The sequence below is a fragment of the Urocitellus parryii genome, chromosome 3 (assembly GCF_045843805.1).
Source record: "Urocitellus parryii isolate mUroPar1 chromosome 3, mUroPar1.hap1, whole genome shotgun sequence".
Classification (NCBI taxonomy): domain Eukaryota; kingdom Metazoa; phylum Chordata; class Mammalia; order Rodentia; family Sciuridae; genus Urocitellus; species Urocitellus parryii.
This window is the reverse complement of record NC_135533.1, coordinates 148,753,849-148,770,313: the sequence shown is the minus strand read 5'-3', so window position 1 is coordinate 148,770,313 and position 16,465 is coordinate 148,753,849.

The window sequence follows — 16,465 nt, the reverse complement described above, 5'->3', positions numbered from 1 at the left end:
TCAAGACCAGGTGGACCAAGTCATCCCTTCCAACCGCCACAGAAATGACCACAATTCAAACCAAAACACTGCCACATGGCCCTCATCTTCTTCCATATAGACACTCATCATAACCTCTGGCTGAATGTTTCCATGAGTGGGGCAGCCCAAGACAGTGTCTAGAATAAGCTCCCTTGCCCCTCATTTGCCTAATGTCAGGGTGGCCTGGACACCCTTCCTGTGAACAAGGAGTGATCAAATACGCCTGCCATTAATACTGCTCTGCTTCTCCAATTTGAGGCCTACTGACTTTCGGGTATAGATTCTTTGTGTGAATTGGAGACATGAGAAAACCCAAGAACCTATGGGTTAGCCTCTGCAGGGCTTTGAAGAACTCATTTGACCCAAAGGATCCCTATTCTCACTTAATGCAGGTCAGGAACTTTCCAGAGGAAAGCGAGAGACTTCATCCACAATGACTGCTCTTTTTGCCATTTTGGCTTTGGATGCACACATGGGATCTTTCTTTAATCCATCAGGTGCTGAGAATCTAAGCCACAGCCTCACACAGGGCCAAGAGGCTGATTCACACACATCCCTTTGCACAGGAATTAAGCAAAAAGCCACAGGTGATGCCCATTCATTTCCATTTGAAAACTGTTTACTTCAGTCTTCACAAAGGGGTAGCCTGAGGCAAAGACCTTCCTGAGAGTCAGGGCAACAGAACAATAGGTAAGCAAAAGGCCCAAAGCAGGGTTTCTCCACTGACCCTTTACTGGTCACACTGATATCTGAGTTTTCTGAGATGCTTGCCATTCCCTTCAGTTATCCAGTACATGGCCATGTCACAGAGCTGGGTGGTGGTACATATCTTGGACACAAAACCAGGAGCCTATTCTGGAGAGTGGCCAGAATTCAGGAAGAAAACAGGAACTTAGCAAGATAGTAGGTGTTGCCCATAGATAAGGCAAGCCCCAGTCCATTCATAAATTTGAAGGGATGAATGCTGGAAAGTTTTCTACTAGACAGGACACATCCATTGATTCATTCTCTTTTCCAAAGTCTACAACCAGGGATACAGTGGGATACACAGACATAGAAACACTCGCCTTGTCAAACGACTTACTAGAAACAGTCCACTCCAAACCAAACAAACTGCCTTTCCTACCTACTCTCAGAACATGACACAAAACCATAAACTCACACCCACACCCACTAAGGCACCTCCTTCCCCCAAGTAGGTCTGTGACTATCCAGAGTGTCTTCTGACTGGTGGGCCATACAATGTTCCCCCAAAATGGCCCATCCACTCTCAGATCTGGCCTCCTTGGCCTACGCAATGAAGTTGTCAGGAGCCTCCAGTGAGCCACTCAATACCTGCTTTCTCAGAAAAGTCCCCTCTTCAGAGCTTTCCTGGCACGTGGTCATCTTCACATCAGTATGTACCAAGAAATACTGACTCTGTCCTTGGTAAATGCAAACAAGTGAGCCCACTGGGAATGGGACTGAAACTGGCTTTGGGTGTCTGGCTTTCTGGTTGCCAAGTTCAGAGAGTTCCATCACCAAGGAAGTGAGGTGAGGTCACTTCCTTCAGGAACTGAATGAGGTCACTGCCTTGGCAACCAAATTGTCCTAACAGTTGCTTCCAAGGGTCCTATGAGATGGAGGCTGCCCCTGCTTCCTGTGACACTTTCACAAGTTAGAACGGTATATCCTCCATAGGCACCCAGGAACAGCTTCCCACACAGGCCTGGTTTGGTCCATCTTGTCTACATTAAGAAGAGTGCGGCTCATTCAGACACAACCCTTCATCCTGACCAGGTTGTTTGCCATGGAAGATGACTTTTGCTCTCTCATGTCCTTCAGAGCTGCCTACATCTTCTCCAGGGATCATTTCTGCATGGACCTTTGAGTTCTCAGCAGGTGGAAGATCCCCTACATTCCTCTATTGTAAGACCAACTCTGTCCCTGCTCTTCTGTAAAGTTGGATTGAGGGAACAGTGTATGGTTAGGGGTAAGAACATGTTTGATTTGGGTTAGGAATCATTCTACTGGATGAAGAATGGTATTGGGAACCTTTGATATTGATAATAATATATAGGTGAAGAATATGTGTGAAAACAGAAATCTAAGTAAGCTTTGAAGCCCAGAAGGGCATTGGGCCCTTGACTGGGATACTTAGCTTTGAATTACATTCTGCACAGATGTCTCAGATAAATTGATATGCAATGGCATAAGACCATGTACCTTGGATGATTGAATGTGGAAGAGAACATCCAGTCAAAAAGGGATAGTAGGTAGGATTAGGAAGATAGTAGGTTTAGGAAGAAGAGTGAGTATAACATTTGGACCTAAAGTTCTTTAGCAGTAGGGTGTCAGTTAGAGAGTAGATGTAAATGTCAGCACATGTGAAGGGTCAGTCACAATAATGAATATGGGAAATTATGTAGGAAAGCAGATATCAATAGAGACATTGGGAAATCAGTCAAAGTATAAAGTGAGTGATAGGATTAGATATTTTCAACAGGGTTGAGGTTGAATATGTAATCTTAGGACGAAGCAACTGTGTAGTCACCAATAGGATTGATATTTGAGAGCATTAAGCCCCTGGGCAAGGATGTTTTTAGTAATCCATGCTCACTTTGCATTTAGACTTTGGTACAATCATAAGTGTGAACTTTGCATTATGTGTCCAGAATATCACTGTGATAAAATGTATATGTAGATCAGGTGACATGAGTATTTCTTCCACCATTTCTGGGAGCAATATCTTGAAGACGTATTGATTAGTATTTGGGGGCACCAATAGGTGTACCCTGGGTCTATGAATATAGAGACAATGCATGAATAGACCATACTGTGAATAAATAATATAACTGGTTCCAATTTACATAATGGAATGAACTGATACCTGAAAATATATAGGAAATCTAATATTGATACAAAATCATTCATTCCAACCAGTTATATATCTAATGGTAATGTTAGGGTTATGGTTTACCATGAAGGCTGTGTGAGATTTGCTTGAAAAGTGATTATGGAAATCGAAAATAATGTGTTTGGAAAGAAGTCTCATGAAAAGGCTAGTCCAGAAATATACAAGAGTACATGTGTTCTGAAGCAGGAAGTGATTGAAAGTAAACCAAATGCCTGGAAATTGTGAACTTGTGGATGAAATATATATCCTATGCTGTGCATCAACTGAAGAAACAGTGATGTACCAGTGTCGAAAAAAAAGAAACGTCAAAATACATATCATGTATCATAGGAATCTACTTGCATTGATGCTAAACTCGGTCAGGTACTGTAGAAATATTAGGATTTCTAAGCACCATTCACTAGGAAACAAATGTGTATTTCAGGTGGATGAATATTTCTGATAATAATCTTTTGAAAATATACTTATAAATCCACATACCTGAACATGAATGAATTTAGGGAGTGTATAATAAGACACATATATTTCATACTTTGAAAAATCTGGAGAGAGTGTGTGTGTGTGTGTGTGTGTATATATATATATGTATATATATATATATATATATATATATATATATATATACACATTCAAACAATACAAACACACAGAGATTTTATAAAGTAGAAATATATATGCCAATCAAAATTCATCATGAAATATATATCATCCACCGATCCAAAAATATTTAATTTACTGAATATGGATTTATGTATCATGTTGTTCAAGTAGAAAGCTCACCCATAGGTTGAATTTTCAGTTCCAACAGCGTTTAGGAGGAGTGATCTCTTCTCACAATTTGTATCTGCCATGTCAGCCTCCTCACAAGAATGTACGTGGGATACCAGGTAGGATTCTATATGTGCATGTAAAAATACATGTGCTGAATAGGCTACAGAGAAAGGGAGACAGGAATTCACATATTTGTTAACTTTACAAACACATGGAGAACTACTTCTCTTCAATTGGACTAGATTTATAACACCTAGCCTTTATAATGCCAAAGGAAAGTCCAATTATACACCATGCCTCCTCTGAACTGCATGTATTGCTATTCTGTTTGGGTTATTTTCCTCCATCATATCAGGATTGGTAATCAGAGTCTAGGAGGGTATGGGTTAGTGTTAGGGATTCAGTATTTTGAATGGAAAATAGGAAAATGAATCCAATGTGTATGCAATTATGTGCTACACAAAAATCTTCCCACTCTCCTCAAGAACAATGCCTTGACATTACCTTTGCCCCAAGTAAGACACAATTCGAAGAGAAGAGTTAGAAAATCTGTGAATACATATATACAATGGAAAATGCTCAGGAGTTCACAAGCTTGGAGGTGGTAGAGGAGTTTCCATAAGTAAGGGACAGGGTAAACACTCCACAAACATGGAGCTCTGCTGGCCTAAAGACTTCTTGGGAAACTGCCTCTGAGGTTGGACCCTTGAAATATATGTTGTTGTCAGGAGCTTTATCTTCCTATGTAGAGAGACCATCAAAGCTTGGTGTGCATCTATGTGGCCTGGAGGACATGGTTTCTGATTTTCCAATGAACATGAGGCAGCAGTGCTGAATTCTCTCTTTGTAGGTCAACTGTGGCCACTGGGGTCAAAGTGTTTCCCCGTGTGGACTGTGAGGCCATTTGGTCATCCTCCACATTTCCTGGTGTTTCTTGCTGCTTCACTGGGAGTTTCCTATTTGCTTCATGAAATACAAGGAGTTCAACTGGGACACAGTGCTGGAGGGAGTTCTGTCACGTGTGCTGACTCAGGGTCCTAGGAGAATGCACCAACCAGGCTTCTATCCCACAGAGATTGCCCCCTTGACCATAGCAACCTGATTCTGAACATTGCCTGGAAACCTCTCCATATAACAAGATGCCTTTACATATAAGGGTCTGCTGGCTGCACCGTGTCAGTCACAAGCCATGTGGAAGCCAATGGCAGTTCCACATGGCCCCACCACAGATGTTTTATCACACACCTGCACACCACTGCTCTAGGCCCACTAATCCGCAGGCTCCAACTTCCTGGCATCTCTGTTCTACACCATTTCCATGAAACCCAGTCAATCAAGGCACTGTCTGGTACACTCATGATCAGTACCAGGACATCCAAAGGTTCTCCAGTGCTACCTGGTCATGGGAATTTCAAAAATTTCATGGTATTTATCAAGCCATTTTTCCAGGATGAACTTGGAGGCACTGTGGGTTTCTATTCATTCAGGAACCACTAAATGGTGAGGAAGCTCATTTCAATGAAAGCTCTGGAGAAACACTCAGAGGCAAGGCTTCCCAAGAGTGGCCAAAATGTCACATCAAGCCAGGCCCATTGAGGTCTACAATGTGAGGTCCATGTGTGTTTTGACTCTCAATTATGGCTGCCAGGTCATTAAGGATAAAATCATGTGATATCCTGGCTGAGATTCCCAGTCCTCTGTGGAACGCCACCCTGGGCCTAGATCTCAGTTTCCAAAGGCAACTCTCATGCGTGGCCTCCTAAAATCCCAACACAATTCATGGCAATACTTCTCTGAGTTCAGTTCCAGAACTCAGTCTCTAAGGGGATTCACTCCAGAGTTCAAGATCTGGTGGACCAAGTCATCGATTCCAACTCCCACAGAAGTGACCACAATTCAAACCAAAACACTGCCACATGGCCCTCATCTTCTTCCATATAGACACTCATCATAACCTCTGGCTGGAGGTTTCCATGAGGGGGGCAGCCCAAGACAGTGTCTAGAATAAGCTCCCCTGCCCCTCATTTGCCTAATGTCAGGGTGGCCTGGACACCCTTCCTGTGAACCAGGAGTGATCAAATACGCCTGCCATTAATACTGCTCTGCTTCTCCAATTTGAGGCCTACTGACTTTCGGGTATAGATTCTTTGTGTGAATTGGAGATATGAGAAATCCCAAGAACCTATGGGCTAGCCTCTGCAGGGCTTTGAAGAACTCATTTGACCCAAAGGATCCCTATTCTCACTTGATGCAGGTCAGGAACTTTCCAGAGGAAAGCGAGAGACTTCATACACAATGACTGCTCTTTTTGCCATTTTGGCTTTGGATGCACACATGGGATCTTTCGTTAATCCATCAGGTGCTGAGAATCTAAGCCACAGCCTCACACAGGGCCAAGAGGCTGATTCACACACACCCCTTTGCATAGGAATTAAGAACAAAGCCACAGGTGATGCCCACTCATTTCCATTTGAAAACTGTTTACTTCAGGCTTCACAAAGGGGTAGCCTGAGGCAAAGACCTTCCTGAGAGTCAGGGCAACAGAACAATAGGTAAGCAAAAGGCCCAAAGCAGGGTTTCTCCACTGACACTTTACTGGTCACACTGATATCTGAGTTTTCTAAGATGCTTGCCATTCCCTTCAGTTACCCAGTACATGGCCATGTCACAGAGCTGGGAGGTGGTACATATTTTGGACACAAAACCATGAGCCTATTCTGGAGAGTGGCCAGAATTCAGGAAGAAAACAGGAACTTAGCAAGATAGTAGGTGTTGCCCATAGAATAGGCAAGCCCCAGTCCATTCATAAATTTGAAGGGATGAATGCTGGAAAGTTTTCTACTAGACAGGACACATCCATTGATTCATTCTCTTTTCCAATGTCTACAACCAGGGATACAGTGGGATACACAGACATAGAAACACTCGCCTTGTCAAACGACTTACTAGAAACAGTCCACTCCAAACCAAACAAACTGCCTTTCCTACCTATTCTCAGAACATGACACAAAACCATAAACTCACACCCACACCCACTAAGGCACCTCCTTCCCCCAAGTAGGTCTGTGACTATTTGGAGTGTCTTCTGACTGGTGGGCCATACAATGTTCCCCCAAAATGGCCCGTCCTCTCTCAGATCTGGCCTCCTTGGCCTACTCAATGAAGTTGTCAGGAGCCACCAGTGAGCCACTCAATACCTGCTTTCTCAGAAAAGTCCCCTCTTCAGAGCTTTCCTGGCATTTGGTCATCCTCACATCAGTAGGTACCAAGAAAGACTTACTCTGTCCTTCGTAAATGAAAACAAGTCAGCCCACTGGGACTGGGACTGAAACTGGCTCTGGGTGCCTGGCTTCCTGGTTGCCAAGTTCAGAGAGTTCCATTACCAAGGAAGTGAGGTGAGGTCACTTCCCTCAGGAACTGAATGAGGTCACTGCCTAGGCAACCAAATTGTCCTAACAGTTGCTTCCAAGGGTCCTATGAGATGGAGGCTGCCCCTGCTTCCTGTGACACTTTCACAAGTTAGAATGGTATATCCTCCATAGGCACCCAGTGTTGAGAGCCACAGCCAAAGGGCCCCAGAAAACTTCCAGCTGCCAGCAAACTCCCAGCTGCCGGCTGATGATTGGCTCACAGTGGCCCCAGCAACATCTAGCTGATTGGCTCCTCTGTGGTGATGTTCATTGGGCTGTTTCCCTGCCCTTCAGACTGCCAGCTGATGATTGGCTCACAGCGGCCCCAGCAACATCTAGCTGATTGGCTCCTCTGCGGTCATGTTCATTGGGCTGTTTCCCTGCCCTTCAGACTACGGAACTGCTCATTGGGGGACTTCTTTGGCTCCGCCCATGCGACCTAGCCAATCGGCCTCAAGAGCAGGAGGATGGTGGGAGGTGGTTGTTGGTGTGTGGGAGAGGCTTGTGGAAGCCGGTGGTGGCAGTTGGGCTCTGAGGGTTTTTCCTGAGGAGCTGTTTTGTTTGGCGTTTGTAGTTTTGAAAATAAAGTTTGTTTCTTTTGACAAGTGGCTCCTGAATTGTGCCCAGCCAGACTGCGGCAACCCAGGAACAGCTTTCCACACAGGCCTGCTTTGGTCCATCTTGTCTACATTAAGAAGAGTGCAGCTCATTCAGACACAACCCTTCATCCTGACCAGGTTGTTTGCCATGGAAGATGACTTTTGCTCTCTCATGTCCTTCAGAGCTGCCTACATCTTCTCCAGGGAACATTTCTGGATGGACCTTTAAGTTCTCAGCAGGTGGAAAATCCCCTACATTCCTCTATTGTAAGACCAACACAGTCCCTGCTCTTTTGTAAAGTTGGATTGAGGGAACAGTGTATGGTTAGGGGTAAGAACATGTTTGATTTGGGTTAGGAATCATTCTACTGGATGAAGAATGGTATTGGGAATCTGTGATATTCATAATAATATATAGGTGAAGTATATGTATGAAAACAGAAATCTAAGTAAGCTTTGAAGCCCAGAAGGGCATTGGGCCCTTGACTGGGATACTTAGCTTTGAATTACATTCTGCACAGATGTCTCAGATAAATTGATATGCAATGGCATAAGACCTTGTACCTTGGATGATTGAATGTGGAAGAGAACATCCAGTCAAAAAGGGATAGTAGGTAGGATTAGGAAGATAGTAAGTTTAGGAAGAAAGTGAGTATAACATTTGGACCTAAAGTTCTTTAGCAGTAGGGTGTCAGTTAGAGAGTAGATGTAAATGTCAGCACATGTGAAGGGTCAGTCACAATAATGAATATGGGAAATTATGTAGGAAAGCGGATATCAATAGAGACATTGGGAAATCAGTCAAAGTATAAAGTGAGTGATAGGATTAGATATTTTCAACAGGGTTGAGGTTGAATATGTAATCTTAGGACGAAGTAACTGTTTAGTCACCAATAGGATTGACATTTGAGAGCATTAACCCCTGGACAAGGATGTTTTTAGTAATCCATGCTCACTTTGCATTTAGACTTTGGTACAATCATAAGTGTGAACTTTGCATTATGTGTCCAGAATATCACTGTGATAAAATGTATATGTAGATCAGGTGACATGAGTATTTCTTCCACCATTTCTGGGAGCAATATCTTGAAGACATATTGATTAGTATTTGGGGGCACCAATAGGTGTACCCTGGGTCTATGAATATAGAGACAATGCATGAATAGACCATACTGTGAATAAATAATATAACTGGTTCCAATTTACATAATGGATTGAACTGATACCTGAAAATATATAGGAAATCTAATATTGATACAAAATCATTCATTCCAACCAGTTATATATCTAATGGTAATGTTAGGGTTATGGTTTACCATGAAGGCTGTGTGAGATTTGCTTGAAAAGTGATTATGGAAATCTAAAATAAGGTGTTTGGAAAGAAGTCTCATGAAAAGGCCAGTCCAGAAATATACAAGAGTACATGTGTTCTGAAGCAGGAAGTGATTGAAAGTGAAACAAATGCCTGGAAATTTTGAACTTGTGGATGAAATATATATCCTATGCTGTGCATCAACTGAAGAAACAGTGATGTACCAGTGTCGAAAAAAAAGAAACGTCAAAATACATATCATGTATCATAGGAATCTACTTGCATTGATGCTAAACTCGGTCAGTTACTGTAGAAATATTGGGATTTCTAAGCACCATTCACTAGGAAACAAATGTGTATTTCATGTGGATGAATATTTCTGAGAATAATCTTTTGAAAAGATGATTATAAATCCACATACATGAACATGAATGAATTTAGGGAGTGTATAATAAGACACATATATTTCATGCTTTGAAAAATCTGGAGAGTGTGTGTGTGTGTGTGTGTGTGTGTGTGTGTATATATATATATATATATATATATATATATATATATACATTCAAACAATACAAACACACAGAGACTTTAAAAAGTAGAAATATATATGCCAATCAAAATTCATCATGAAATATATATCATCCACAGATCCAAAAATCTTTAATTTACTGAATATGGATTTATGTATCATGTTGATCAAGTAGAAAGCTCACCCATTTGTTGAATTTTCAGTTCCAACAGTGTTTAGGAGGAGTGATCTCTTCTCACAATTTCTATCTGCCATGTCAGCCTCCTCACAAGAATGTACGTGGGATACCAGGTAGGATTCTATATGTGCATGTAAAAATACATGTGCTGAATAGGCTACAGAGAAAGGGAGACAGGAATTCACATATTTGTTAACTTTACAAACACATGGAGAACTACTTCTCTTCAATTGGACTAGATTTATAACACCTAGCCTTTATAATGCCAAAGGAAAGTCCAATTATACACCATGCCTCCTCTGAACTGCATGTATTGCTATTCTGTTTGGGTTATTTTCCTCCATCATATCAGGATTGGTAATCAGAGTCTAGGAGGGTATGGGTTAGTGTCAGGGATTCAGTATTTTGAATGGAAAATAGGAAAATGAATCCAATGTGTATGCAATTATGTGCTACACAAAAATCTTCCCACTCTCATCAAGAACAATGCCTTGACATTACCTTTGCCCCAAGTAAGACACAATTCGAAGAGAAGAGTTAGAAAATCTGTGAATACATATATACAATGGAAAATGCTCAGGAGTTCACAAGCTTGGAGGTGGTAGAGGAGTTTCCATAAGTAAGGGACAGGGTAAACACTCCACAAACATGGAGCTCTGCTGGCCTAAAGACTTCTAGGGAAACTGCCTCTGAGGTTGGACCCTTGAAATATATGTTGTTGTCAGGAGCTTTATCTTCCTTTGTAGTGAGACCATCAAAGCTTTTTCTGCATCTATGTGACCTGGAGGACATGGTTTCTGATTTTCCAATGAACATGAGGCAGCAGTGCTGAATTCTCTCTTTGTAGGTCAACTGTGGCCACTGGGGTCAAAGTGTTTCCCCGTGTGGACTGTGAGGCCATTTGGTCATCCTCCACTTTTCCTGGTGTTTCTTGCTGCTTCACTGGGAGTTTCCTATTTGCTTCATGAAATACAAGGAGTTCAACTGGGACACAGTGCTGGAGGGAGTTCTGTCACGTGTGCTGACTCAGGGTCCTAGGAGAATGCACCAACCAGGCTTCTATCCCACAGAGCTTGCCCCCTTGACCATAGCAACCTGATTCTGAACATTGCCTGGAAACCTCTCCATATAACAAGATGCCTTTACATATAAGGGTCTGCTGGCTGCACCGTGTCAGTCACAAGCCATGTGGAAGCCAATGGCAGTACCACATGGCCCCACCACAGATGTTTTATCACACACCTGCACACCACTGCTCTAGGCCCACTAATCAGCAGGCTCCAACTTACTGGCATCTCTGTTCTACACCATTTTCATGAAACCCAGTCAATCAAGGCACTGTCTGGTACACTCATGATCAGCAACAGGACATCCAAAGGTTCTCCAGTGCCAGCTGGTCATGAGAATTTCAAAAATTTCATGGTATTTATCAAGCCATTTTTCCAGGATGAACTTGGAGGCACTGTGGGTTTCTATTCATTCAGGAACCACTAAATGGTGAGGAAGCTCATTTCAATGAAAGCTCTGGAGAAACACTCAGAGGCAAGGCTTCCCAAGAGTGGCCAAAACGTCTCATCAAACCAGGCCCATTTGGGGTCTACAATGTGAGGTCCATGTGTGTTTTGACTCTCAATTATGGCTGCCAGGTCTTTAAGAATAAAATCATGTCATATCCTGGCTGAGATTCCCAGTGCTCTGTGCAAAGCCACCCTGGGCCTAGATCTCAGTTTCCAAGGGCAACTCTCATGCGTGGCCTCCTAAAATCCCAACACAATTCATGGCAATACTTCTCTGAGTTCAGTTCCAGATCTCAGTCTCTAAGGGGAATCACGCCAGAGTTCAAGCCCAGGTGGACACAGTCATCCCTTCCAAATGCCTCACAAATGCCCAAAATTCAAACCAAAACACTGCCACATGGCCCTCATCTTCTTCCATATAGACACTCATCATAACCTCTGGCTGGAGGTTTCCATGAGGGGGCAGCCCAAGAAAGTGTCTATAATAAGCTCCGCTGCCCCTCATTTGCCTAATGTCAGGGTGGCCTGGACACCCTTCCTGTGAACCAGGAGTGATCAAATACGCCTGCCATTAAGACTGCTCTGCTTCTCCAATTTGAGGCCTACTGACTTTCAGGTATAGATTCTTTGTGTGAATTGGAGACATGAGAAAACCCAAGAACCTATGGGCTAGCCTCTGCAGGGCTTTGAAGAACTCATTTGACCCAAAGGATCCCTATTCTCACTTGATGCAGGTCAGGAACTTTCCAGAGGAAAGCGAGAGACTTCATGCACAATGACTGCTCTTTTTGCCATTTTGGTTTGGATGCACACATGGGATCTTTCTTTAATCCATCAGGTGCTGAGAATCTAAGCCACAGCCTCACACAGGGCCAAGAGGCTGATTCACACACATCCCTTTGCACAGGAATTAAGCAAAAAGCCACAGGTGATGCCCATTCATTTCCATTTGAAAACTGTTTACTTCAGGCTTCACAAAGGGGTAGCCTGAGGCAAAGACCTTCCTGAGAGTCAGGGCAACAGAACAATAGGTAAGCAAAAGGCCCAAAGCAGGGTTTCTCCACTGACACTTTGCTGGTCACACTGATATCTGAGTTTTCTGAGATGCTTGCCATTCCCTTCAGTTATCCAGTACATCGCCCGGTCACAGAGCTGGGAGGTGGTACATATCTTGGACACAAAACCATGAGCCTATTCTGGAGAGTGGCCAGAATTCAGGAAGAAAACAGGAACTTAGCAAGATAGTAGGTGTTGCCCATATATAAGGCAAGTCCCAGTCAATTCATAAATTGGAAAGGATGAATGCTGGAAAGTTTTCTACTAGACAGGACACATCCATTGATTCATTCTCTTTTCCAATGTCTACAACCAGGGATACAGTGGGATACACAGACATAGAAACACTCGCCTTGTCAAACGACTTACTAGAAACAGTCCACTCCAAACCAAACAAACTGCCTTTCCTACCTATTCTCAGAACATGACACAAAACCATAAACTCACACCCACACCCACTAAGGCACCTCCTTCCCCCAAGTAGGTCTGTGACTATCCGGAGTGTCTTCTGACTGGTGGGCCATACAATGTTCCCCCAAAATGGCCCGTCCTCTCTCAGATATGGCCTCCTTGGCCTACTCAATGAAGTTGTCAGGAGCCACCAGTGAGCCACTCACTACCTGCTTTCTCAGAAAAGTCCCCTCTTCAGAGCTTTCATGGCATTTGGTCATCCTCACATCAGTAGGTACCAAGAAAGACTGACTCTGTCCTTGGTAAATTCAAACAAGTGAGCCCACTGGGACTGGGACTGAAACTGGCTCTGGGTGCCTGGCTTCCTGGTTGCCAAGTTCAGAGAGTTCCATCACCAAGGAATTGAGGCGAGGTCACTTCCTTCAGGAACTGAATGAGGTCACTGCCTTGGCAACCAAATTGTCCTAACAGTTGCTTCCAAGAGTCCTAAGAGATGGAGGCTGCCCCTGCTTCCTGTGACACTTTCACAAATTAGATTGGTATATCCTCCATAGGCACCCAGGAACAACTTTCCGCAAGGCCTGGTTTGGTCCATCTTGTCTACATTAAAAAGAGTGAGGCTCATACACACACACCCCTTCATCCTGACCAGGTTTTTTGCCATGGAAGATGACTTTTGCTCTCTCATGTCCTTCAGAGCTGCCTACATCTTCTCCAGGGATCATTTCTGCATGGACCTTTGAGTTCTTAGCAGGTGGAAGATCCCCTACATTCCTCCATTGTAAGACCAACTCTGTCCCTGCTCTTCTGTAAAGTTGGATTGAGGGAACAGTGTATGGTTAGGGGTAAGAACATGTTTGATTTGGGTTAGGAATCATTCTACAGGATGAAGAATGGTATTGGGAACCTTTGATATTTATAATAATATATAGGTGAAGTATATGTATGAAAACAGAAATCTAAGTTAGCTTTGAAGCCCAGAAGGGCATTGGGCCCTTGACTGGGATACTTAGCTTTGAATTACATTCTGCACAGATGTCTCAGATAAATTGATATGCAATGGCATCAGACCTTGTACCTTGGATGATTGAATGTGGAAGAGAACATCCAGTCAAAAAGGGATAGTAGGTAGGATTAGGAAGATAGTCAGTAGGTTTAGGAAGAAGAGTGAGTATAACATTTGGACCCAAAGTTCTTTAGCAGTAGGGTGTCAGTTAGAGAGTAGATGTAAATGTCAGCACATGTGAAGGGTCAGTCACAATAATGAATATGGGAAATTATGTAGGAAAGCAGATATCAATAGAGATATTGGGAAATCAGTCAAAGTATAAAGTGAGAGATAGGATTAGATATTTTCAACAGGGTTGAGGTTGAATATGTCATCTTAGGACGAAGCAACTGTGTAGTCACCAATAGGATTGACATTTGAGAGCATTAGGCCCCTGGGCAAGGATGTTTTTAGTAATCCATGCTCACTTTGCATTTAGACTTTGGTACAATCATAAGTGTGAACTTTGCATTATGTGTCCAGAATATCACTGTGATAAAATGTATATGTAGATCAGGTGACATGAGTATTTCTTCCACCATTTCTGGGAGCAATATCTTGAAGACGTATTGATTAGTATTTGGGGGCACCAATAGGTGTACCCTGGGTCTATGAATATAGAGACAATGCATGAATAGACCATACTGTGAATAAATAATATAACTGGTTCCAATTTACATAATGGATTGAACTGATACCTGAAAATATATAGGAAATCTAATATTGATACAAAATCATTCATTCCAACCAGTTATATATCTAATGGTAATGTTAGGGTTATGGTTTACCATGAAGGCTGTGTGAGATTTGCTTGAAAAGTGATTATGGAAATCTAAAATAATGTGTTTGGAAAGAAGTCTCATGAAAAGGCCAGTCCAGAAATATACAAGAGTTCATGTGTTCTGAAGCAGGAAGTGATTGAAAGTGAACCAAATGCCTGGAAATTGTGAACTTGTGGATGAAATATATATCCTATGCTGTGCATCAACTGAAGAAACAGTGATGTACCAGTGTCGAAAAAAAAAGAAACGTTAAAATACACATCATGTATCATAGGAATCTACTTGCATTGATGCTAAATTCGGTCAGTTACTGTAGAAATATTAGGATTTCTAAGCACCATTCACTAGGAAACAAATGTGTATTTCAGGTGGATGAATATTTCTGAGAATAATCTTTTGAAAAGATAATTATAAATCCACATACCTGAACATGAATGAATTTAGGGAGTGTATAATAAGACACATATATTTCATACTTTGAAAAATCTAGAGAGAGAGTGTGTGTGTGTGTGTGTGTGTGTGTATATATATATATATATATGTATATATATATATATATATATACACACATTCAAACAATACAAACACACAGAGACTTTAAAAAGTAGAAATATATATGCCAATCAAAATTCATCATGAAATATATATCATCCACAGATCCAAAAATATTTAATTTACTGAATATGGATTTATGTATCATGTTGTTCAAGTAGAAAGCTCACCCATAGGTTGAATTTTCAGTTCCAACAGCGTTTATGAAGAGTGATCTCTTCTCACAATTTGTATCTGCCATGTCAGCCTCCTCACAAGAATGTACGTGGGATACCAGGTAGGATTCTATATGTGCATGTAAAAATACATGTGCTGAATAGGCTACAGAGAAAGAGAGACAGGAATTCACATATTTGTTAACTTTACAAACACATGGAGAACTACTTCTCTTAAATTGGACTAGATTTATAACACCTAGCCTTTATAATGCCAAAGGAAAGTCCAATTATACACCATGCCTCCTCTGAACTGCATGTATTGCTATTTTGTTTGGGTTATTTTCCTCCATCATATCAGGATTGGTAATCAGAGTCTAGGAGGGTATGGGTTAGTGTCAGGGATTCAGTATTTTGAATGGAAAATAGGAAAATGAATCCAATGTGTATGCAATTATGTGCTACACAAAAATCTTCCCACTCTCATCAAGAACAATGCCTTGACATTACCTTTGCCCCAAGTAAGACACAATTCGAAGAGAAGAGTTAGAAAATCTGTGAATACATATATACAATGGAAAATGCTCAGGAGTTCACAACCTTGGAGGTGGTAGAGGAGTTTCCATAAGTGAGGGACAGGGTAAACACTCCACAAACATGGAGCTCTGCTGGCCTAAAGACTTCTTGGGAAACTGCCTCTGAGGTTGGACCCTTGAATTATATGTTGTTGTCAGGAGCTTTATCTTCCTTTGTAGTGAGACCATCAAAGCTTTTTCTGCATCTATGTGACCTGGAGGACATGGTTTCTGATTTTCCAATGAACATGAGGCAGCAGTGCTGAATTCTCTCTTTGTAGGTCAACTGTGGCCACTGGGGTCAAAGTGTTTCCCCGTGTGGACTGTGAGGCCATTTGGTCATCCTCCACTTTTCCTGGTGTTTCTTGCTGCTTCACTGGGAGTTTCCTATTTGCTTCATGAAATACAAGGAGTTCAACTGGGACACAGTGCTGGAGGGAGTTCTGTCACGTGTGCTGACTCAGGGTCCTAGGAGAATGCACCAACCAGGCTTCTATCCCACAGAGCTTGCCCCCTTGACCATAGCAACCTGATTCTGAACATTGCCTGGAAACCTCTCCATATAACAAGATGCCTTTACATATAAGGGTCTGCTGGCTGCCCCGTGTCAGTCACAAGCCATGTGGAAGCCAATGGCAGATCCACATGGCCCC